Consider the following 26,815-nt stretch of genomic DNA (forward strand, 5'->3'; position numbering starts at 1 on the left):
TTTAATTTTGACGCTTATGTCGAGATTAAAGTCAACATTTCCACTGTATTCTCATAGCTTATTTTATAATTAAAGTAGAATGTCGTAAACTAAACTTCATCCTAAAATCAATGTTTAATTTACTTAATTTTCTCAAACCCCCGCATAAGTGAATGCAGCACATGAAATGCTTTGTGTTAAGTGTTCCCCGACCCAGTTGTTAATCACTACGCTTCTTACACTGACTTCCTCCACACTAAGAGGAGGCGCCAGCAGAGATCACCGCACAGAATCCATTCACTTCATGATATTCCTGCTCTCTGAATATTTAGAATGCTAAGATATATACTTGATATTATTTTCAGGATGAAATGCATTAAAGCAGATATTAAACATGCATGGTGGCATGGCGATAGTGCTGCTCCCTCGCAGTAAGGGGTCCCCAGGTGTATGTTCAGTGTAGAGAACTTTATGGCAGGTGTGACGAGATTCCAAAAAACTGGATGTATGAATGGTATCGCACGCATTTAACTGAAATATTGTGTAAATGTTGGGTTTCTGATCTGGTGGTCGGAGACACGAACACAGAATTCAATGGATGTTCTTCTGAGCGGGGTTTCTTTATTGCACGCGTGTTGTCTCTGTCTGACATACCAAACCCCCAGTTCCTATCCTTCCTTTTTCTTTCTCCACATAACCAATCACCACACGATAAACGTCTTTGTGAAATTAAAACTAGTTATAAACTTAGCCCACGGAGTGTTCAGAACTTTAAAAATATCTTTGTTATACATGTTTAATTATGCCATTCATTCAGGGTCGCACTTATCCTAGCAATCATTGTGTGCGAGGCAGGAGCAAATCCTGAACGAGTCGCCAGCACATCACAGGGTGAATACGAGCAAAACATACACTAGCAGGGTCAATATAGCATAACAAAACCCCACATCCTACATGACTTTGAAAGGAAACTGAAGCATGCCAAGTAAACCCACCAGAAAAACATGCAAATTCACCCGAGACACCCTTGCTGCAAGGGAGCAGTGCAACCTCCACGCCACGCCGTGCCCCCACATGATTAATACCTGCTTTAATGCATTTCATCATGAAAATTATATCAAGTATTTACCTTAGCATTCTTAATGTTCAGGGAGCAGGAATATCATGAAGTGAATTTATTCTGTGTGGCGATTGCTGCCTGCACCTCCTCAGTAGAAGAGGAAGTCAGTTTAAGAAGCACGTACCGATTTAACATGGCTTGGGGAACATTTAACACAAAGCATTTAATGTGCTATATAACTTATGATGGGGTTTGAGAAAATCTACTAAATTAAATATTCATTTTACGATGAAGTTTAGATTACTTTAATGACAAATTACGAGAATAAAGTCAACATGTCAACTTTAATCTTGACATAAACGGCCAGAATAAAGTAAAAATGTCGACTTTATTCTCATCATAAGCGTCGAGATTAAAGTGGAAATGTCGAGAATAAAGTCAAATGTCGTCACACTATTACACAGTACCCAGGTACATTACACTGTATTGAAAACAAATAAAACAAGTACAACTTGGCTTGCAGTATTATCCAGTAGTATAGAAACAATATTTACACATTTGAACATAATGGTCCACCTCCGACCTTTTAAAACCAAAGTATCTCCATTTTTTTGGAAAAAGTTCTTCTGTGTCATCATGTTCAACTTTTTCGTCAGCTACAGCTTCAGTTTCAGAATGTTCTCTGTCCATTTTGACCACGCAATACCTACACTACCACTACCTATTTAGCGGTGTAGCACTGAAAAAGAGCCCCCGCGCAACACCTCTGTGATTAGCAGTGTAGCAGTGAAAAAGGTCCCCACTTGAACAGTTTCCCGCTGCGCCACGTTCCAAACATCATTAAGGCAATTTAACAACAACATTTATTTATATAGCACATTTTCATACAAAAAGTAGCTCAAAGTGCTTTACATAATAAAGAAAAGAAAAATAAAAGACAAAATAAGAAATTAAAATAAGACAACATTAGTTAACATAGAAAAGGAGTAATGTCCGATGGCCAGGGTGGACAGAAAAAACAAAAAAAAAAAAACTCCAGACGGCTGGAGAAAAAAAAAAATCTGCAGGGGTTCCAGGCCACGGGACCGCCTAGTCCCCTCTGGGCATTTAAACTGGTATTGTGGTATAAGAAAAATCCATATCATAGCAAAAATAAAAAACGAGTTTCGGTATGAACAGGTATACCGTCCAGCACTAATTGCAATATTGATTTCCTTTATGTTGCAATATAATTTATCTTTTTTTTTTACTATACGTTCACCTTATTATGTGTTTTTACTGTTTTAATATATTTGTCTTTTTATTATGTTCATAGCTTTTTTTAAGCTTTCTTTTAAATTTATACAAAGCTGTTAACTTTAGAAGATAATTTCTTGTGGCAAATGGATAGCATGTTTCTAAACAAAATAACTTCAACTTGAAAAATATCAAACTTGCACATTACCGTAGATCCCGGAATACAGGCCGACCCGGTATATTAGCCAAACCCCTTCTCTACCTACTAAATTACATGTATTTGCCGATGACCGGTATTTAAGCCGACCCCCTTCTCCAAGCAAAATTTTCTAAATTTCCTTAAAAGTGTCTCTTCGGGTATATTTATAATGTTTATCGGCGAGAATTTGAGACTGCCGGCATTTTTGATATATAATATAATGTGCATAATTTACCAAAACACCAATAATTTTTCTAATGTACTAACCAAAAAGTTATAAAAAGTGCCTAGCCTACTTCGATTAAGCTAGGAGCATGGCGGCGCGTATGGTCGCAGCGGCTCAGGGCTCTCCTTTTCAGTGCACTTTTTGTTGTTTTTGTACTTTTTTTCTTGTTTGTGCACGATCGGTTTGGCGAACATCCGCTACACCATTCAGAACCTTATAGACATCGGTGTCCAGAGCCAGACATCTGTTTCGAGTGTTTTTCATCACACGCACAGCATCCCAGACAACATAACAAGACCAGCGGGCTCTCTGTGGATTGTTGTCGGGTCTAGGAGACGACACAGACGGAGGAGGGAAAGAAAGCAGAAGCAGGGCCACAGATCCGGCGTTATGCTAAGGCTAAAAAACAATCATACAAGCCCTATACAGAACTTTTTTTCTGCACTGAAGGAGCTGCTTTTAATCTCATTGTAGATGCGTATAGTGACAATAAAAGGCATTCTATTCTAGAAACAATTTCATACTGTACTCACCATTTAATTTGACATCTTTGGGCTGCAGGAAGGGAGGAGATATTTCCACACAATGTCCATCTTCATTTCGATTGCGATCGCTTTCTTTTACCTTCTCTTCCTTCCTTAGCAATTATGTGTCTTGCTTGCATGGTCTTAATGAATTATATATATATATAGGTAAATCACTGCAATGACGGAAATTACATCCACAAACACATGTATCTGGGCTCCGACTGACGCTACTAACGCTCTCGGTTGTTTGTTTACAATCGCGCAAGTGGATACTCGTGACCGCAACCGTTTCGTAAAGCAAGATGTTGATCGTAAATCAAAACAAAAATTTCATTTTAAACTTCCCGATAATTTATTATAAATTCTATTAATAAAATCAACAACTAGAACACTTTTTTGAATAAATTCTTTATTTAATTTAAAGTACTGGTATGCAAAGTAACTTCTTCATCTGAAAGATGGCTCTGTGGTTTCGTCATTATTTACTTCTGTATTCATCGGCAAAACCGGCATTGCGCTGGAAATCTTGAATCTGAAACGATACTCGTTGTATAAACCGACCCCCAAACTCCAAGCCAAAAATCTAGGATGAAATTCTTGGCTTATATAACGGGATCTACGGTAAGTATTTCAGTTTCATTTTTTAAAGTCTATGTCATCACATACTTTCAAAAAACTATAAGCATTTCTGTCTAATCTGTCTGACAGTTTATGTTTCTATCTATCTAATCTGAGATCATTCTATAGTCACACCAGAAATATAGGAGAGTATCAGGAATATTCCATTAACTAGTCATCTTACACAGAATAAACCAGAGTCTTTCATTATTTACACACCATGCACCATACAATACCATACCATACTATCTTCTAAGCCCACTTAAGACAAGAAGCACATCCTTTGACAAGGCTCAGGAGGATTTGAGAAAGATCTATAAGTCTATGAAAACAAATCTCATGCAGCCATTAGTGCATGCATTAGTCTCAGTGATGCTGAAGAGTATGACAGAACACAGGGGACAATTACAGAAATGACCGACACTGCCATTGTTCACATTAAAGGAGGACACTGCATTACACTTGAAGTGACCTGTTTGTGACGTCTGTGCTTTTAACTAACTAGAGCTGAACAGCCTGTCGGTGGTGAGGTAGCTAAATGTTTCATGGCACACAACCTAATCCACATGATAAAATAGCCACTTTAGTAAGGTTGTATGTGTCACAGAAAGTGTCTCTTTTGCATGACAATGGTCTGAAGTTATATGTATCATGGCTTTTGCAGCACATTATGTATTTGTGATGAAATATGTCTGCTCAATAAATGCATATCCTAACAGACAGCATTCTCCATTGCTAATGTATTGTATATTCCATAGTACCAGAGTAGGACTTCAGTGTTCCGCCAACAATGGAGCAGTAACCGAACCTTCTGATTATCACAAGGTGTCTGGCACACTGCTGCTAACCACCATAGTACCATGCTTTGCTATTAAATATTAACATACATGCTACTAGAATGAAAAGCTGCCACCATTCAAATCTTTTCCTTTGCCTCGTGATTAACAGGCTCTTTATAAAACACCATTGCAGGACAGAGGATCAGCACATTCCAGATCTAAAGGGGCCCTAAGAAATAGTGACCAAGAGTAATGGGGGGCTAATCTGTGCACCAGACAGTGTTTATATTAAGAATGAGCAAAGTGCCAATATTAGTGAAATGGAGACTTGCTCCAAGTGGAGCATAATCTTGGCAGAGAATTACAGGCATCTGTAAATGCTGCTGTTTGGCATCCTCTGCCTCAGGTCATTTTTAACATATCCAAGAAATGGAGTGTTAGATCGGGGCAAAGGCTCAGCCAGTAACGTGGAGGGTGGCATTTCATTTGCTATGAGACTGTGAGAACCGGACAGCCGGATTGACGTTTTTCTTTTGATTATTGCAAGGACTGCCTTCCACATTTAATGATGTTTGGCTGTTTTTAGACTAGGGCTTCTGTGCAACTGCCATGCAATCATTATGTTTCTGGATAATCACATGGCTCAAATGATTAATCCAGCTCTCGGTCACAGAGCACCTGGTTTTCATATTGTTTAGCCACAAAGTGCATCCATCTGCTTGCTCTTTAACATATTTATATTAGTGATGAGCCTGTGTGTCTAATGCATACCGACAACCCCCCAAACTACAGTTGAAGGTTACTTATTTCCTGTTTGAGAAATGGATGGCTAAGGATGATAAATAAAATAACTAGAGAACAAACAAAAAAATATGACTAGAAGAACACTAGAAGACTCAAATGTACTGTTGATCCTGAGAAAATTACCACTGCCTATAAACCTTAAAAGAGCAGGGACAGAGGGTTTATATGGGAGCAAAGCACAATACTGTAATGGCATTCCTCAGTCAGCCAGGGAGCCATCCTGAGTGCAAACATCTTCCTGTAAAGAGTTATCACATTACCATACTGTATGTCATAAAGGAATGGTGACTTTGAAATGAAAGTGTTACACAGCATAGCATCCTCAAGTTTGCTTCATTCATTCCATAGTTTTAGGAGCTGAGAGCCTACTCCAGGATTAGGAGCCAACCCCAAGCCATGTTAAATTGTCTTGTAGTCTTCTTGCCTATGATTAAATCTTGCGAATATGATGCTATTGTTATTTCTGACCATGCACCTATGATCTTGGAGCTAAAATTACTAAGCCCCATACACTCATCCCGCTGATGGCCTCAACCCGCTTCTATTAGCTGACGAGAATTGTACGGAATTTATATCCAAACAAATCAAATTCTTTCTAGAGACAAATACATCACCCGAGATCTCTGCAGGAATACTCTGGGAAACTCTTAAGGCCTTCTTAAGAGGTCAGATTATCTCATATCTTTCCCACAGAAATAAATCCGAAGCCAAGAAAGTAGCAGAGATAAAAAGGAAATTACTAAAATAGATGAAGAACATGCCAGACTACCAAGCGAGACTCTACATAGGAGGAGGCAGGCTCTACATTCAGAATTAAACCTCTTGACAACTAAAGAAACTGAACAACTAATCTACAAATCCAGACATCATTATTATGAACATGGAGAGAAAGCTAATAAGCTTTTAGCTCAACAAATTCACAAGCAAGAAGTGCGCAACGCAATCTCGGTAATCACCAACACGAATGAGATAAAATCGTCGAACACAAAAATATAATGCACACTTTCAGAGACTACTATAAATCCCTATATACTACTGAGTTTAAAGAAGACAATACACAATCTAATGCATTTCTGGATACATTACAGATACCACAAATAGACGCTTTTAGTGTGGAGGAACTTGATAAACCTCTGGCGTTATCAGAATTACTAGATGCTATAAAGTCACTCCAAGGCGGGAAAGCAGCAGGCCCTGATGGCTACCCTGCAGAATTTTACAAGAAATTCTCCGCTCAGCTAGCTCCCCTCCTATTAGCAACATTTACAGAAGCCAGAGATAACCAATCTCTTCCACAAACCTTTGCCAAGCACTAATCACTGTCTTTCCAAAACAAAATAAGGACTTATTACAATGTGCATCATACAGACCAATTTCACTTCTGAATAACGACGTTAAAATACTCTCTAAAATCTTAGCCAGAAGGATGGAGAAAGTGCTCCCCTCGGTAATATCACAAGACCAAACTGGATTTATTAGGGGCCGGCACTTATCTTCAAATCTTTGACGCCTGTTTAATGTAATATACTCACCAACTAAATCAAACACCCCAGAAATATTATTATCATTGGATGCAGAAAAAGCATTCAACATGATTGAATGGAAATACCTTTTTACTACATTGGAGAAGTTTGGGTTTGGCCCGAACATTTGTGCATGGATTAAATTACTTTATACTAACCCAGAAGCTTCAGTTTGCATCAACAACATTTGCTCAGACTACTTTAAACTAGAACGTGGCACTAGACAAGGATGCCCCTTGTCACCGCTTCTGCTTGCGATTGCCATTGAACCACTGGCAATACATTGTCGAAATACTGATCAGATAAAGGGGATTAGCAGAGAAGGACTGGAACAGAAAATCTCATTATATGCAGATGACATGGTACTGTATATATCGGACCCAGAAAATTCTGTGCCTGCAGTCTTAGCAGCACTCACAGAATTTCAAAAGATCTCTGGTCTCAGAATTAATCTGAATAAAAATGTACTCTTTCCAGTGTATTCTCAAGTATATAATATTAGTTTAGATACCCTACCTTTTATCATTGCTGAACAGTTTAAATACCTCTTTCAACCTTCACAAACATATGCAGTTTTTAATATCTGGAACAAATTTGGAATTAACTTGCTTAGAGATCTTTATATAGACAACGTCTTTGCTTCCTATGAACAATTACATTCCAAATTTAACATTCCAGCTACACATTTCTTTCACTATCTTCAAATCAGGAACTTTGTTAAACAGAACCTTCCAGATATTTCCTCATCTGCACCCTCATCCATGCTGGAAAAAATATTGCTCAATCTCAAGGACTTAGACTCCATCTCTACAATATATAAAATCATTTTACAATCCCTCCCTTTCAAAGATCCAAGAGGACACTGGGAAAAAGATCTCTCAATTATTATATCAGAAAAGGAGTGGAAAGTAGCAATGCAGAGAATTCACTCGAGCTCCATATGCGCAAAGCATACAATTATACAACTCAAAATTATATATCAAGCACATCTGTCTCGACTAAAACTCTCCAAAATGTTTCCAGGACATGATCCAACCTGTGAACGTTGCAACCAAGTTCCAGCCTCAATGGGTCACATCTTCTGGGCCTGCACCAAATTTGTATGGAGTGCAATAAAATTAATAAAAAAAAAAATAATTGTCTTGTAGTATTTTGTGAATTCTGTAATGTTCCTCCAGTCCCTTGTTTGTTCTTTGTTAACCTTTTTGTATTATTTGTAATTCTGACTTTTCTTCTCTATTATCATGTATTTTTGAGCCTTCAGGTGTGACCTTATGAGATCTATATACAGTTAGGTCCATAAATATTTGGACAGAGACAACTTTTTTCTAATTTTGGTTCTGTACATTACCACAATGAATTTTAAATGAAACAACTCAGATGTAGTTGAAGTGCAGACTTTCAGCTTTAATTCAGTGGGTTGAACAAAACGATTGCATAAAATGTGAGGCAACTAAAGCATTTTTAACACAATCCCTTTATTTCAGGGGCTCAAAAGTAATTGGACAAATTAAATAACTGGAAATAAAATGTTCATTTCTAATACTTGGTTGAAAACCCTTTGCTGGCAATGACAGCCTGAAGTCTAGAACTCATGGACATCACCAGATGCTGGGTTTCCTCCTTTTAATGCTCTGCCAGGCCTTTACTGCAGCGGCTTTCAGTTGCTGTTTGTTTGTGGGCCTTTCTGTCCGAAGTTTAGTCTTCAACAAGTGAAATGCATGCTCAATTGGGTTAAGATCAGGTGACTGACTTGGCCATTCAAGAATTTTCCACTTCTTTGCTTTAATAAACTCCTGGGTTGCTTTGGCTGTATGTTTTGGGTCATTGTCCATCTGTATCATGAAATGGCGCCCAATCAATGTGACTGCATTTAGCTGGATTTGAGCAGACAGTATGTCTCTGAACACCTCAGAATTCATTTGGCTGCTTCTGTCCTGTGTCACATCATCAATAAACACTAGTGTCCCAGTGCCACTGGCAGCCATGCACACCCAAGCCATCACACTGCCTCCACCGTGTTTTACAGATGATGTGGTATGCTTTGGATAATGAGCTGTTCCACACCTTCTCCATACTTTTTTCTTGCCATCATTCTGGTAGAGGTTGATCTTGGTTTCATCTGTCCAAAGAATGTTTTTCCAGAACTGTGCTGGCTTTTTAGATGTTCTTTAGCAAAGTCCAATCTAGCCTTTCTATTCTTGAGGCTTATGAGTGGCTTGCACCTTGCAGTGCACCCTCTGTATTTACTTTCATGCAGTCTTCTCTTTATGGTAGACTTGGATATCGATACGCCGACCCCTGGAGAGTGTTGTTCACTTGGTTGGCTGTTGTGAAGGGGTTTCTCTTCACCATGGAAATGATTCTGCGATCATCCACCACTGTTGTCTTCCGTGGATGTCCAGGTCTTTTGCGTTGCTGAGTTCACCAGTGCTTGCTTTCTTTCTCAGGATGTACCAAACTGTAGATTTTGCCACTCGTAATATTGTAGCAATTTCTCAGATGGGTTTTTCTGTTTAAGGAGCTTAAGGATGGCTTCTTTCACCTGCATGGAGAGCTCCTTTGACCGCATGTTGTCTGTTCACAGCAAAATCTTCCACATGCAAGCACCACACCTCAAATCAACTCCAGGCCTTTTATCTGCTTAATTGATAATGACATAACGACGGACTTGAACACACCTGCCCATGAAATAGCCTTTGAGTCAATTGTCCAATTACTTTTGAGACCCTGAAATGAAGGGATTGTGTTAAAAAAATGCTTTAGTTGCCTCGCATTTTTATGCAATCTTTTTGTTCACCCCGCTGAATTAAAGCTGAAAGTCTGCACTTCAACTGCATCTGAGTTGTTTCATTTAAAATTCATTGTGCTAATTTACAGAACCAAAATTAGAAAAAAGTTGTCTCTGTCCAAATATTTATGGACCTAACTGCATATCATTAGTTTGGCTCAGCTTTTTGCTGAGCCATTCATTTCTGATTATGTTGTTCAGCTTTGAATTCCTCCTGAAAATCTTGAAAGTTTTGCTTTTGTATAGATTCTGCACTTTTTTAGACTTTGCATTCTTCTTTAAAGTTTTGTTCTTTGGATTATGGATTTTTGTTTTGGTTCTAAACTTGAGTTGTTTCTTTGAGGCAATCTTTTGTATTTTGCTTTATGGAAACTTTTGCTCTATAAACTATATTATAAAGATTGTTATAAAAATATAAAAATAGTTTCTGCTCTGTGCTTAGGCCAGGGGTTTTACAGTTCCACTATGACACGATAAGATAATAAGGCAATTTTTTGTTGTTTTTTAATGAAAATAGACCAAAAGATGAAATGTTAGTCAAAAACCTAGCCAAGTTCATTAACAAAGTCAGTTCAGTGTGTCATCAAACCTCATACAAAATCCAAAAATGAAAGTCGAAGAAGTCAAAGCACCATGCCTGTTGCTAGTAAAACACTAATCAAACAAACTCGGCAGAGACTGCAGTTTTTATCCACAAACTTGGATAAGCAGGAAGTACAGTGGATTCAGAAAGTATTCAGAGCCCTGCACTTTATTCACATTCTGTTATGTTGCAACCTTGTGCTAAAATCATTTAAATTCATTTTATTCCCAGTTCAAGCAAAAGTCAATACCGCAGAATTGACAAAGCAAATAACTTGGTGTCTTCTTGGGTAATTTACTTTTAAACATTAGCAAAAATTTCAAAATTGTTTTCACTTTGTCTTACTGTGGTTTTGAGTGTTGCTTGATGTGGTGGGGGAAATGTATTTAAACAATTTAACCATAAGACTGCAACATATCAAAATGTGAAAAAACGAAGGGGTCTGAATGATGTCTGAATCGGCCATATTAGGCATTGACTTTTATACAGATTCTACAACGACTACGCCAATTGCGACATACTGTATGGTACGGCGTCCCCTAAGAACTTGACACTGCAAAGCAATGGATACACAAAATACCAGTGTTCATGGAAAAACAAAAGGCATCAGTAAAGACACAAAAAACAACGCCAAATAACCTACTTCGGAAAAATAACTGTCAAAATCCCACCCACAAATGGGCAGAAAACAGTCCAGAACAACACCATTTATTTCTATAGTGTAAAATACAATGCAAAATGCATACATATGTACAAACATTATGCTTTGTAGCATGTGTATTGCATCCATCCATATTATAATCCAATTAATCCATTTCTTGGTTTCAGGGGTGGCAGCCCATCCCACTGGGCAGAAAACACCAAACCCAAGTGGGACACCAGGCCCTCATTAAAGCAAAATCTAACCATAACACTCTTACCTTTTGAGGCTTAGCCTATTTGAGCAAATACTGTAGGAGGCTCTGCTTTCTGAGTTTCACGTCTAGACTTGTTTTGTGCTTCTAGTCCTTTCTAGAGAATGAAATCCTAGATTTTGAGCTTTGTGGACTGGATACCACCACAAATCCCTAGTATTTTATACGCACTCACCCACAGATAAGCAATTTGGAAGCACCTATCAATTTATAAGATATACCAAAAAGCACTTCTTCACACAATGTTCAAGTGGTGATCTGAAACAAATTATCGAGTCTGTTATTTAATCAGAAACCTTAGCAACTTGTTAAAGCGTCAAAATATAATATTAAGACAACAGCAGCCAATCAAATCAGTTTGAACTGAACAGACTCCTCTTATTTGTCTGTTCTTATATTCCTATATGCACATCTTTGGGGTGTAGAGGAAAACCACAGGCACAGGGACAAACCCACATAGGCATGGGGAAACAGGCCAACTCTGTATAGATAAAGTAACAACCTGGCACAGGATTTGAAGTTGGAGATACAAGGTCCATTAGGTAGCAGGATTTCACACTATGCTACCAAAGTTCCCACTAATTTTTTTTTTACTGATAAGCAGATGTGAATAACATCTCATTTTATCCTCCCATCCACTTTTCATGGCAGGGGGCAGCAGTGTGTGAATAACATATGAGATGGTACTTACTGTTTAGCAGGAAGAATTATGCCAGTTTAAGCTTAACTGATCCCCCCCAAACAGAAGCTATTCCATTGTAATATTCATTCACAACTATGGACTTTGAATAAAGACCACCCGCCCTCCTTTTAAAGTGATTTACATTTACATGAACATCTGTTTACTTTAAATGGAGATGCCCCATTCCCTCCCTCCAAACTTTTTTACACATTGTGACGCATGAGTCACTGTCTTGCACCCGAAAGATGTGGCTGAGTCCAAGGGATTCCAATCAAAACAGGAACAGCCAGGGTATTTATTGAAAAGGGAGCTACCACTTCAATACACACAGACGCAGAAAACAAGCAGTGACATTATCAGTTGTCCTGCCTTGACTCCCTTCTTCAGTTCAGGAACGGATACTCCTCCTTCTCTGGTCAGTCCAGCAGCTGTGGATCAGTGCCTGGGAATGGGTCATCTTCGAGGGGAGGAGACAGAAAAGAAAAGAGATGACCAGGTCAGTGGCCGGATCATCCCTTGGCCAACAGACACGTTACTCAGTGAGGCTGCCAACTCGTAGTTGCTTTGGTAGTGCGGCAAACCTGCAGTTGCCTCACGGTTGGACAAACAACCCCCAACAGATGTGTCACCTGTGTTTCTGCAATATCACAATATACATTTGTATCTGTGGACATTAAATGTGGACCATCCATGTTGAAAAGATGAAAAGATAAACTTGAGTGAATGACATAATTCAATTCAATTCAATTCTTTATTGTCATGTGTACAAGTATAAGTACCATGTACAATGAAATGCTTGCTTGCATGTGCCCCCTCAGACAGTGAACATAGACAAAAAACACTCAATAATTAAATGAATATAAATAAGTAAATATATAAACCAGAATCCTATGAATAAATAGAGACAGTTGCAGAAGTATATGTGCAGGCAGCAGTGGAGGTGACATAAGGTTACTGATTGTTCATGAGTCTGATTGCAGTTGAGTAGAAACTGTTCCTGATCCTGGAGGAGCGCGTCTAAATGGACTTTAGTCACTTCCCAGATGGGAAGAGGGTGAAAAGTGACAGTGCAGGTTGGCTGGGGTCCTGCCTGGTACAGTTCACTTTCCTGAGACAGCATGTAGTGTGAATGTCATGGATTGCAGGGAGCTGTGTGCCCGTGATCTGCTGTGCTGTGTTCACCACACGCTGTAAAGCTCTGCAGTCCACAAATGAACAAATAAAACAAATAAACAAATACACAAATGAAACTATCAAACATCTAACAGATAATAACAAATACTCAAAGTTCACATTATTCTTTCCAATTAGCAGTTTAAATTCAAAAGAATACATTTTCCTGTAAAACTGTGTTTTGCAATAACCATCAACAAAAACCAAGTCAGTGGGAAAAACAGAAATTGATCGATGGTAAAACGTTTTCCTCAAGGACAACTGTGTATGGCATATTGAAAAGTAAGCAGTTCCAATCACATAATAATATTATTATTTGACTGATGATTTTATTAAAGGATACTTACAACATTTGAGATACAATTGCTTACATTTATTTTGCTTTTATAGTTACAGCACAGGTAGGTGAAGTGACTTCTCCTGGTCACACAGTGTCAGTAGCAGGATTTGAACCCACAAACTCAGGATTTGAAGTCCAAAGCCTTAACCACTTCATCACACTGCCTGGAACTAATATTAATCCTTGTTAAAAAATACAAATATTGCATACAGAAAAGTACTTAATTAATCACATAGATACATCTGATTAACTGATAGCACCATAGCTCAGTGGTTCTCAAACTGTGGGGCGGGTCCCCCTAGGGGGGGGGCAAAGTAACAAAAAGGGGGTCGCAAAGATGTGAAAAAAAAGAAAACAAGAATCGAAAATGGGAAAAATATATCTATTGAAACCAAAACAAATTAACTTAAACTACATTCTGATACGAGAAAAATAAATATAGAGTTAGAATTTCCAAATCACTAAGAATCTCCTTAGTAGTCCCTGCTGGCACTGGGTGGTTGTCCACTTCTTTGAATGTGTAAACTTCAGAAAAGTGGAAATTTAGAGATTGCATTATTTCAGTGCATTGCCGCACCCACTACACGTCGAAACAGCTCGGGATCCCAGTTGGCAATCTCCCCAGGCAGACATACGGTCCAGTCCTACCCTCCGGAAATTACCCTCTATCTGCTGCAGCCAGGTGTTACATGGGCGACCCCTTGTGTTTCCTTTGGAGGCATTAGCTCTCCAGAAATGTGTTCTTTTGAAATTGCGGCACATTAAGTAACTAAACAATATATTAATATGACAGAAAAGGCGATATCCCTCCCATCGTGATTACGGCGGTATAAGAATCACATGAGAAAAATATACTTTAGCTTACATTTACTGACGGTTGACGCGGTTACAGATGGGAAGCTTATGACAGACTTTTATCCAGGTGGGAGTCTGGATCTACGCAGTCTGCCATTTTTTCGTCACCACGCTGAGAGGGTTTTCAGACGGAGGTCCGACAACAGCTTCGAAGGGTTTGGCTGTTGTCCAAGCCTTTTAATACTGTCTGCTTCTCTTGCTGGTCTTCTCCGTCTCCAAACAAGGGCAGGTAGGGACTGAACTCCTCCTCCACATAATACAGAAATAGCATAATACCTACATGCCGGTTCTTGTTCTCCCAACAAGGAAAGAAGATTTTGTACTGACAGAGGACAGGAATACTGTTCTGTGTTTAAGCTGACTATACAATCCTCCAGTTGTCTTTGGCTATCTAGTCTATGCTTGGCTAGCAATTCTAAATGCTGAGGCCCTGTGTGACAAACTTAGCATGCACATGTGAATGAAACTCATAACAGTGTTGTCCAGATATGGTGACATAAATATTAAAGAAAAAATGTATTATAACACCTTGGCCTGGTCCAGCCACTTGGGTCCCCAACAATGAGGATCTTATGAGCCGGATCTCCCTCTGGGAAACACGCCACATGGCCGTAGTGCCGTAACTGATGCTCCCTCACAATGCAGGTAATGTGCCTCATTTGGGACTCCATGAGCAACCGCTCATTTGACACAAAGTCAAACCAATGATACACAAGGATTTTCCGGAAAGACACAGTACCAAAGGAGTCCAGTCTTCATCTCAGGTCACTGGATGGCGTCCATGTCTCGCAACCATATAGCAAGACAGGAAGCACCAGGGCTCTAAAGACTTGGACCTTCGTCCTTTTGCATGGATATCGGGAGTGCCACACACCCCTTCCAGCGACCTCATGACCCCCCATGTTCTCCCAATCCGTCTACTGACTGCATAGTAAGAGTCACCAGAGATATGAATGTCACTGCCAAGGTAAGTAAACCTCTCAACAAGGTTGACACTCTCTCCACAGACAGACACACTGCTGATGGCTGTGCCCAAGAGGTCATTAAAGGCCTGGATCTTGGTTTTTATCCAGGACACTCGCAAGCAGGAGCAAGCACACCACTGACGAACCCCAGAATCAACTGGGAAAAACGCAGAGGTCCTGCCTCCACTCTGGACAGCACTCACAGAACCAGTAAACAGGCCAACCATGATATCCAGCAACCTCGAAGGGATCCCGCGGACCCTCAGGATGTCCCACAGGGCAGCTCGATCAACTGAGTCGAACACTTTGCGAAAATCGAAAAAGGCTGCAAAGAAACTCTGCCGATATTCGCGTTTGTGCTCTATGAGAACCCTCAGTGCCAGGATGCAGTCAATGGTAGACTTCTTAGGCGTAAAACCAGACTGTTCTGGTTGCTGGTAGGTGAGCAAGTGATCACGGATCCTATTGAGGACGACCCTAGCAAGGACGTTACTCGGCACCGAGAGCAGTGCTATCCCCTTGTAGTTGCTACAATCCAGGCGATCACCCTTCCCTTTCCAGATAGGGATGACAAGTCCCATTTTCCAGTCAGTTGGGATGATGCCAGTTTCCCAAATGGAAGCAAAGATTGCTTGCAATGCCTGGAGGGCAGCCTTACCACCAGCCTGGAGAAGTTCACCCCGGATACCACAGATCCCTGCAGCCTTTCCCCCCCTCAGCTGGTTCACCGCCTGTGCAATCTCAGTGAGACTGGGTGGTTCACAGCTAATTGGAGGATCAGCCTCAAGAACTGTGGACCCAGAGTTATCCAACATCCTAGCCGGAGGATCAGCTGCTCAAAGTAGCCAGCCTAGCGGGTCATAACTGCAGTGTCATCCGTAAGGACCGTTCCATCCAGGATCATTTTTCTAGTATGTGGTAACCTAGTGGACCTAAGCTGGATCCTAAGAGTAGCAATAATAAGTCTATGGTCAGAATTCACAAACTGGGAACTTCTGTAGACACTGCAGTAGAGCCTCCAGCGTCTGCTCACAAGGATGTGATTGATCTCCTTCACCACACCACCAGTATTGGAGTACCAATTCCAACAATGTGGTTCAGGGCGCTGGAACCAGGATCCAGCGATTCGCAGCCCCAGACCTTTTGCAACATTAAGGAACATGGAGCCACTTTCATCACCATGGTCACCAGACCCATGGGGACCAAGATAGTCCTCATAGCCAGCCCTGTCAGTGCTAGTGGCTGCATTGAAGTCACCCATGACCAGAGGAGGGCCACCCCATGAACACCTCCATCAACCACCGAGTGAAGCTGCGAATAAAATGTCTCCCTCGCCGAGACATCACTCACCGCGGTCGGAGCATACACTGAGACAACAGACAAGGCACCCAGGGAGTGCCGTAATCCGAGTCCCATAATACGCTCGTTGAAAGGAGTGACCTCGGACACCATCGGAAGAAGCCAATCCGCTACAGCAACAGCTACTCCCCGAGTATGACAGCCATCAGACCAACCAGACCAATAAAAGGTGTATCCACCTACAGAGATCTGGTCAGTACCCGGTCTGCGCACCTCAGAGAGTGCCGCCACTGAAATGCGGAGTTTACACAGCTCCTCCAACAGCAGAGGAAGATGATCATCTTACCAGAGAGACAAGACATTCCATGCGCCTGCCCATATGGGCCGCCTCAAATTGGGACCCGAGTGCTGTCATGCAGCAGGCGACGCCTCAGCACCACACCAGTTCTGATCCCCAACAGACCTGACCCTATTGGCTCTCCAACGGTTTCAACTCTTCCGGGGATGGGGCTCCCGAGGGCTTTCCCCCATCCCCTTCATGATGTGAGCAGCCTTCCTATGGGCGGCTACAGCAGAGGTACTCCCGCGGAGAGCAAAAAGGAGTCCTTTCTGTAGTCTCGGAGCTTTGTGAAGTTTTTTTACGGTGGCTGGAGTGCTAATCCTGCCACCAACCCCCATGATTTCCCTGCAAGTTGGAGGATCGCTTGCAGGGCCGGATGCAGTTTAACGTCATACCCAGGACCTTTCAGTGTCTGTATTTTTTAAATCCCCCTTTACTATTCCTGATGTACTTCACCTCCTTCTTGACTGTTCTTTTACTACTAAAATTTGAAAGAATCTCTTTGGGTCGTCTTTTACCTTTTCTGTAACATTTCTCTGTGTCTTTTAGCTTTTCTAATATAATTTTAATGGTTGCTCCCGTAGGCCCAACAGTTATTTTTTTTTTTTACAGTATGCCTCATAAAGCTCATTTCTGGTTTGCAGCTTCTTTTTTTATCTCCTTTTATACTGCTGTGGAGTTGTCTTTAATTTCTTACTGCTTCCAAATTTTAGGGTGAACCTGTTCCACTGCTCCTTGGCTGTTTCTACACTTAAACAGTTATTTTAATTTATCCCTTTAAGACTTTGTCACATCTGCTTAAAATTTCCCCTTCTAATATTAAACTTGATGGTTTCAGTTTTTCCAGCTGTGCTCTGTCAAAAAACAGTGAAATGTTTTAGATTATGGTTGCTTGACTCTAGTGGTTCAATCACCTCTACACTTTGAATTCCAGATGTCCCTTATCGTTGGTGTTTTTAACATACTTTGTTAAATTCTGATGCCTGCACTCCGCTATTTGTAAGGCTGTATGACCCAGTTAATATTTGGGTACTTAGCCCGTACAGTATTTCTTAGTGAATTACCCTTGATGTTCTGCAAGTTGCATGCTCTTCAAAAACTATAATATTAATTGAAATCAAGAATCTGCAGATCTAAGGAGTCTGTCTCTGTGGTAGTGGAGTGTAGTGAAGGCATTCCAGAATGGCGGGCGGTTGGGAGCTGTATTTAAGTCTAACCACTGCACTGAGCATTCCTCATGCAGATGTTATGGGAATTTAATTGGTTTACATGTCTGTTAAAACTGTCGTTTACAGCCTCACTAAAAATGTATTTTAGTGCCTGTATCAAAGGTACCCTTTCTTTTCTTTTAGGAAGAACGTATTAGTAATCAGCTCATTTTTACAATTCCACCTTTATCCAAGGTGACTTAACATTTCTTTTTCTAGTTGAAAAACAGGCAGGTGAAGTGACTTGTTCATGGTCACACAGGGTCAGAAGCAGGATTTGAACCCACAAACCCACAGTTTGAAGTCCAAGCCTTAACCACTATGCCACACTAGCCTCAGTCTCAAGGAACTACAGTATATCCTACACCTCACTACTTTCCAGTCTGCAACCACTGCAACTTTCTTACGCATATGTGTAATGTGAGCTCCTGCTGCGCTGGTGGAAAGAGTGAAGTTAAGGGCAAAACCCTGGCACGAGCTGTTGGCCCGAAATAGCATCTGACATCTGGTCAACAGAATCACACGAGTTAATGGCCTGATGCTGCCACAGCCAATGCTTTACTCTCAGTGCTGTATCATGTGAGGGGACGGATGACGACTCTAATTGTTACTTAGCCCAGTCCTGCAGGAGTACAGTAGCTGTGTATGGCTGCCAGAGTGAGTTGTACTGAGCTCTACTACTGCTTGCTTGCTTATCAGCTTCCCTCCGTCCAAAGTTGGCACATACAAAGAATGTGCATGACAACAAAAGTTTTGGAAAACACGTAACCATCAGAGCAAAGATTACACATGTAGGAGTGAGAATTTATTTCATAAATGACAGATAGGGCTTTGTATTTTGAATCAACAATGTGTCTTTGACAAGTGATTTTTTAGCAAATTTAGCAAATCACCATCAGTTGAGGCTACAGTTTAGCCTACTTTGGGGGTGTCTGATATTGAAATCTGCAAAAAAAGCAAACAGGACCCACCTGAAGTGTTTTACATAGAACAATAAAACAGAAGAGAGGCAAATGAGAGCAAACAGATGTGATGTCCAATGTTGTCGTAGCTGACAGACTGAGCACTGAGACTGGGGCATGATGGGACCAGTTACCTGGAGTGACAAGACCCAATCTTCTCTACCCTCCGTCATGTTTCAGCCAGCATGTTTCCCCTGGCTGGGGTTCAAAGTGGTGTTTCTTGTTCGTTTTGTGTTATTTTATGCCATTTATTTATATTAATGTTTATTATGAACATTTTTCTTTGTGTTCGTTTATAAGTGAATTTAGCCTTGATTATGTCCCTGGTGTTTTGTGGGTGGCTCCCCAAAGGGCAGCACCACCTGCCAAGCACCACCAGGAACACGTCCTCCATCCTATTTAAGGGAGAGACATCCCGTAGTTCCTGCCGGTTCATTGAATGTGCTTGGAAGTGAAGTGTTTTCTTGTGTTTCTGTGCTTTTGTTATTGCTTTGTGATTTTCTGGATTTTGAATCCTTGCTCTGTTTTCGGCCTCACCTCTGGATCTCATATTGGGACTGTCTTTGTTGTTATTCTCAACCTCTGCTCTGTTTTTTGACCACGATTTTTGAATTCTGTTTTAGGACACTGTTTTTCCTTGCCTTTCAGGCAATTCTTGGTGCTTTGTGACTGCACAGGCTTCTGTGAAAATAAGCCTTTTTATCTCTCTATATATAAAAAAAATTCCTGGAAAGGACTTTTCCAGGGCGACGATACATGATCTTCTCGGAAGACATTTAAAAAACCAGCGAGACAAAAGAGACTGGCCACGCAGCGTCTCGCGGGGACTGTAAACATGAGACTTGGTGCCAAGAGATTATCCCAGAGCCGTCTTGCTGGGACGTGGAACATGAGATTCTTGCAAGACACACCCTTCTTATCAAATAAGAGCACAGCCATGTGCTCTCAGCAAAGAAGAAAGACCAGCGCGGAGAAAAGAGACCCAAAAGCAGTTCATGTAAAGGCACGGCACGTAGCACGCACAGATCCTGTGCTCTCAGCAAAGAAGAAAGAGCAGCGCGGAGTAAAGAGACCCAAAAGCGTTAGAAAGAAGAAAAGGCAGATAAGAGATTATGAAAGCAGTGGAATTCGAAAGGCTCAAACAAACGATGGCACGATACACATGCAGAGAAAGGTACAGAATATGAAAGCAGTAAAATTCAAAAGTACTGTATTGTAACCATTTACCGTGAGAATAGCGTTTGCTATGACTATTAACAAATCCCAGGAACAAACTTTAGAAAAAGTCAGATTATTTATTAGAGAAACAGAAACAATATTTACTCACGGGCAGTTATAAGTGTGTCTCCAAAGACGGAATCAAAATTCAATGCGATCTTGAAGAGAAGGTAATTCCAAATATTGTTTTTAATGAAGCTTTAAAGTAAAAGCAGTAACATTCGAAAGTATTGTTGCGTCCCAGCCAAGTTGAAGCCTTTTTTGTTTTAAGTGACTGTTACGTCTGATTGAGGGAGGACTGAGTACAGCACGGAAGACTGATAGCGGGGTATTGATTGATGCGGTAAGGCGGTGGGGCTAGACCCGGGGGAAGAGGGGTTGGAGAGGGTGCTAGAAAGTTGTGTTTGTGGTTACGAAGTCGGCGATTGTTCAAGTAGAACTTTTGTGACACTTTATTACATCAGTTGCTACAGTATCAAAAATAAAGATAGTAAAGATCGCATTAGCACAATCAAAAGGTGATTCATCATCAGAACCAGGTGTAATTGAAAAAAGAGCAGGACAAAGCAAGGTCAGAAATAAAAGGCAAAGAGTGGAAAACAAAGTCTTTTCGCCTTCGGATCATTCAATGCACAGAACATGGATTTACACAACAATGGACCATACGCTATAAGAATCTCTGGTCCCGCACCAGTTAAAGCAACGATTCCAAAGAAGAAGAAAACGCTTTTAAAATTGTATATCCGATTAAACAAACACAGGGGTTGGCAAGAGAAGCGAGCAGGGGGCAGAGCCCCCTAGTTTTCTAAAGAATTCTCTTGACTCTTTGGGTTTCTAGTTGGGGTTTTGATTGTGTTTCTCCCACAACAAAGTGGGCAACTTTGGAAAATGTTTTTGGTACCTGTGCTTTCCAGACTCCCCAGAGTACCACTCAGACCTACTATAACAGGGGGCATAACTGTAGGCAGTGCGGTGGGGCAACAGCACAGGGGCCTATGGGGCTTGGGGGTGGTGACTGAATGGTTGTTTCTTCACAAGGCTTTATTATTAACTGTGAAATAAAGTGACTCCAGTCGTCATGAAATGTTGGGGAATTGCCCCGTATATTGTCCGATGTACAAAATCAAACAAAACTCTGAACAAAAAGGTTCAAAATAAATCATTTATCTGACAACAGATACCAAGGAAACAGGGCTATCTATACTGAAAACAAAAATGGCTACAGGAAATGCAATCAAAGGAAGTGACGTCTTCATGGGGAGGGAAAGAAAATGACATCATCTCAGCTGGGTGCGGAAGAGGAAGTGGAGCCCCAGCCATTTTGAGTGCTGGAATGGGTGCGTGTAGGATTATTTGTCTTCTTTGTGCCAGAGTCGGGAGAAGGAGGACAAAGCTGCCTAGGAGGAGTGGAGGAGGAAGAAAAGTGGAGCTTTGTGAGACTGTGCTGTGCCTGTGGGACACGGGGAAGACGTGCCCCATGGGTGAAGAAAATACATTTTTGTTTTACTTTTACATGTGCCCCTGTTATCAGTCTGTGTCGGGTCGGGCGCCTAAATAGTGCCGTATCACATAACATACTTGCTTACTTGACATTACGATGAAGAGGTTAATGGTGTCATCATTCCCACAGCTCCATAAACCTAAAATACAAGTATTGCCCTCTTACGTAGCTTATACACTTGATGTTTCTCATTGATGGTGGTTATTTTCTATTGACTTTAAGTTAATTTTGTGAGAAGGGCCTTTTTTGCCTTAGGGCTCATCAAGTTCTAGTTATACCATTGCTCAGGAAGATTCTTTGCTGAGGTGGTTGAGAAGCAGACCAAAAGATAACAGCCTGCTTTGTCAGAGGAGACTGCATATTGGACTTAGCCACACAAAAGGAGGTGCTGCAAGAGGAATCACCCCACATTAATGAAGAGCAGACAGTATGAGGAGCACGGTGGCTTTGTCGGGTGTATGTGTTGTTTTGGGGACATTTCCTATTGATATCAAGGGGAGTTTCTTTGACTCAGCCAGGCCCTAAAGACTACTTGCCTCCTTCAAATGGACTAGGCCCAAAAACTGGGAGCTGGCAAAACAACTATAAACATCATCAAAAATACAACCAAAGCCCCCCATGTCATGATTTGGAGCCTCAGTGAATGTAAATGTGGTGTGAGGCCTCCAAAAGGAATCCTACAGACAGGATGGGCCTCCTCTGCCATCATTCTGATGGACTAACTCCCTACTCCAGTGGCCTGCCTGAGGCTTCACAGGCCTAAAATACAATACAATACCATATAATTTATTTTTGTATAGTCCAAAATCACACAAGGAGTGCTGTAATGGACTTTAACAGGCCCAGTCTTTTGACAGCCCCCTCCAGCCTTGACTCTCTAAGAACACAAGAAAAAATCCCAAAAAAAAGGATGTTAGTCTCAAAAACAGACAAGGTGTAACCATAAACCTCAGGTTGTATAAATATGGCAAGCAAAGGATTTTTATAAAAGAAAAGGTGTTATTTTTAAATAATTCAAAAATACAAGGAAAAGCTCTGAAGAACAGAAGAAGGTACAAGGAGTTGCTCTCTGAAAGGAATTGTGGGGTTCTTTCTTTCTTTCTTTCTTGCATTTTGAATTTTATTAATCAATCATCAACAAATCATTTACATTATCTTAAGTGAAACAAAGAAAAAACCAACTCACCCCCAAAAAGAAGTCAATATCTAATTCATATTTCATATAAGAAAAAGTCAACTCATTATCCTCAACTCTATAAATTGTCTCATGAACTCACCATCTTTCCACAAAAGAATTTACATTTGTGGTCATTTTGAGGAATTTATATTCTAAGAACTTTCTTTCTTTCTTTCATTCTCATCAGATTTATTCTAGGAGGTACGTGTTATAACAGTTCCACTCCTTGCTCTTATTCCAAACACATTCTTGGGTTTCCAAGGCCATATGCTTTCTTTTCTAGTTATTCTCCCCCTAGAATTCAAGTTTATTTACTTTTTTATCTGCCTGACGAGAGAATCAACCTCCATGGAAGCCGACTGGTTCAAAACTGATGCTGTGCGGAATTTAGAAATCACAAATGTATCCACACATGGCACACAGGGGAATATCATCCATCAGACCGTTTCACTTCTCCTTGACATTTTTTGAGAAATGTCTGGGGTGGATTTCTTTCTCTAAGAGACTGATCTCCCAAATACAGATTTTATTTTAACTAAAAAAAGTTATTAATTATTGGGGCAGTTAATGTAGTGGCAGCTCATGCAAACTCCATAACATCATCGTATGCCAAAGACTCTCACTGGCCGGCCACATCCTTTGCATGGAGAACAATCAGATCCCTAAGGTGGCAATGAGGTGGATACCTCCTGGCACTAAGCGACCAAGAAGATGACCCCGAATTATATGGAGAAGAACTTTAGTGCAAGACCTGAATGTGCTGAACACCACATGAGATGACGCCAAAGCACTCGCCCAAGATCTGAACTGCTGGAGACCCTTTGCTACCTGATATGCCACATAGCTTAAGAGGATCAAAGTCTAAATAAGTAAGTGTACTGGCAAAAGCTTTAGCCTTCAAACTCTGTTGTTGTGGATTCCAAACCTGCTACTGACACTGTGTGACCATGAGCAAGGCACTTCACCTGTCTGAGCTTCAATTGGAAAAAACAAAAGAAATGGAACCAATTGTATCGCAAATGCTGTAAGTTGATTTGGATAAACGTATCATACAAAATATTTAATAACAATGGATTGTAATCCCTTCTGATTATAATGGCTCCTGAAAGCAGCACCATGTTGCATGTTGATTGGATGTAAGTAAGAATTTTGTTGTGTTCTGAATGTGCGCCAATACAATAACTATGACTGCCAATCCCTCCATCCCATTTTGAAGCTGCTAAAGTTAGCTTATCCTCAAGAGGGCCAGGAGTCTGTCCTTGTAGCACTGGGTGCCAGGCAAAAATCAACCCTGGATAATGGTGCCAGTTTATCGGAGGACACACAGTCAGTCATATGTAAGCAGGATCATCCTGAAAAAAAAATCCATGCAAAAATGATAAGAGCATATAATCCAAATCCAAATCATATTATCTGATATCATCTACTGTTAAATTGTGCTCTGCATTTATACTGGTGATATTTTTATTTTACTACTAGGGGGTTCGCCCCCTGCTCGCTTCTCTCGCCAATCCCCCTGGCTTGCGCTATGTGCCAGCCACTTCACATCTCTGCCGCTCACGCTCAAGAGGGAGCTGAACGAACCACAAGGAGACGCTCCTCCAAAACCCCCTCTTAAACAATGATATAATGGGAAACAAATACAGTTTTTTTTTACCTCCTCTTTGCTGGATCAGCTTCTGGCTTTCTTTGGCTGCTGTGCTACATGATCTGCATTTCGCATAGCACTTCAAACATTTAAAAGCCTGTACAGTAGTTTAGCTATCCTACTCTTTGTCTTTTATTTCCAGCCCTGGGCATGTTTAAATTTATTGGTAGAAGGTCTCGTCTCGCAGGACATGAGATCTTGATATTTTTTAGTTTATAATTTAAAAACGGAATAAGAATCTGAAAATCTAGCAACAACAACAAACATATATATATATAGGTTTTAAAATAAGCCTGATTTAAAGAGTGGCAAAAAATGTGACACAAAAACATCACATAAAATCGTTGCACTTTTAGGTTTAGGATTTTATACATATATAGAGTAGATTATACTGTATTGAGGATTACTTGAACTCTGTTCTGTGTATTGTACTGTATTGTATTGACCCCCGTCTTTTTGACACCCGCTGCACACCCAACCTACCTGGGAAGGGGTCACTCTTTGAACTGCCTTTCCCAAGGTTTCTTCCATTTTTTCCCCTACTAGGGTTTATTTTTTGGAAGTTTTTCTTGTCTTCTTAGAGAGTCAAGGCTGGGGGGCTGTCAAAAGGCAGGGCCTGTTAAAGCACATTGTGGCACTCCTTGTGTGATTTTGGGCTATCCAAAAAATAAATTGTACTAGCCAACCCGCGGCGTACCATACGCCGCATAATCGGGCCAGTTTTTTAATAATTTTTAAGCACTGGGAGAAAATTAACATTTGAAAAATCGGTAATGTAATAAATCAGCAAGAAAAGCAACATTGTAACAATGCACGGAACGAACCAACACACAATCGTCCGTGACTGAAAACTGGCGGACCGCAATCGCGCCTTCTCTTGCCAGGACGGAGGGATGGGGGTGCACGGCGCGGAGTGTGGAACGGGAGGAGAGGAGAAGGACGTGCATTCAGCTCCCTCCGTCATGCTAGTCTGCTGAATTCTCATTCAGTATGCACTGCCCACTAATGTGCCCACCTCCAACTCGTCACTTGAGTCGTTGGCTGCTTTTCTAAATATAATCCACCAAGACACCCGACCACGGTGGTAGCGAGGTGGGAGTGGGGTGAGTACAAAGGGTAGGGACGCAACCAGTGGGAGCGTATGAGTCGCACTTAGTGGGAATTCCACGGTTTGCAGCCCGAATGGGGTTCAACGGCTTACCCACGCTGGGTAGACACACGCTCAATGTCATGCATAATTATTTATTGAATGCTATACACTTCTGGAAAGACACGGTTCTCTAAAATGGGTTGGTGTGAGAATACAACATTAAGCGAATGAAAAGATGGAACTCTGGAGAGAGCAAAATACAAGACAATAGTGAACCCGCGGCATATGCCGCATAATTATTTATTGATGGTTGAACACTTCTGGAAAGACAAAGTTGTCTAAAAAGGGAGGGTTTGAGGATACAACAGAAAGTGAATGAAAAGATGGAACTCTAGACTTTTCATTCCTCTGTGCGGTTTTGGCTGCCTTTCTATATATAATCCACCAAGACACCCGACCACGGTAGTAGCGAGGAGGGAGGGGGGTGTGTACAAAGTGCAGGAGCATCTAAGAAGACGCATGTTTGTCGCGGATGCGAATTGCTGTATGTAGCGTGTAAAACAGTTTGCTATGGTGCACGTGTGCGGCCGTAACCGAAAACTCGGTTTTTAAAGACTGCTTACTTCATTGTGTTTTAGCCTCAGTTGTAAAGGAATGGTTTAAGGATCCAATGGGATACCCCTCGGTTTTGGCTGCTTTTTTATATATAATCCACCAAGATACCCGACCACGGTTGGGGTGTGCACAAAGGGAAGGGACGTAATGAGTGGGAGCGTATGAATCACACTTAGTGGGAATTCCACGGCTTGCAGCCCGAATGGGGTTCAACAGCTTACCCACGCCTCTCTGCGCCGGGTAGACACACGGTCAATCTCATGCATAATTATTTATTGAATGCTAAACACTTCTGGAAAGACACGGATGTCTAAAACGGGTTGGTGTGAGACTACAACAGAAAGGGAATGAAAAGATGGAATTCTGGAGAGAGCAAAATACAACACAATAGTGAACCCGCGGCATAACAAACGCCACATGGCTCAGACGTGCATGTGGACTCTTACCACAGACGAAAGTGACTAACTGGGTGGTCAGTGAGTTTTTGCGTCCGGGCAAATGGG

This window comes from Polypterus senegalus, chromosome 4 (genome assembly GCF_016835505.1).
Source record: "Polypterus senegalus isolate Bchr_013 chromosome 4, ASM1683550v1, whole genome shotgun sequence".
Lineage (NCBI taxonomy): Eukaryota > Metazoa > Chordata > Cladistia > Polypteriformes > Polypteridae > Polypterus > Polypterus senegalus.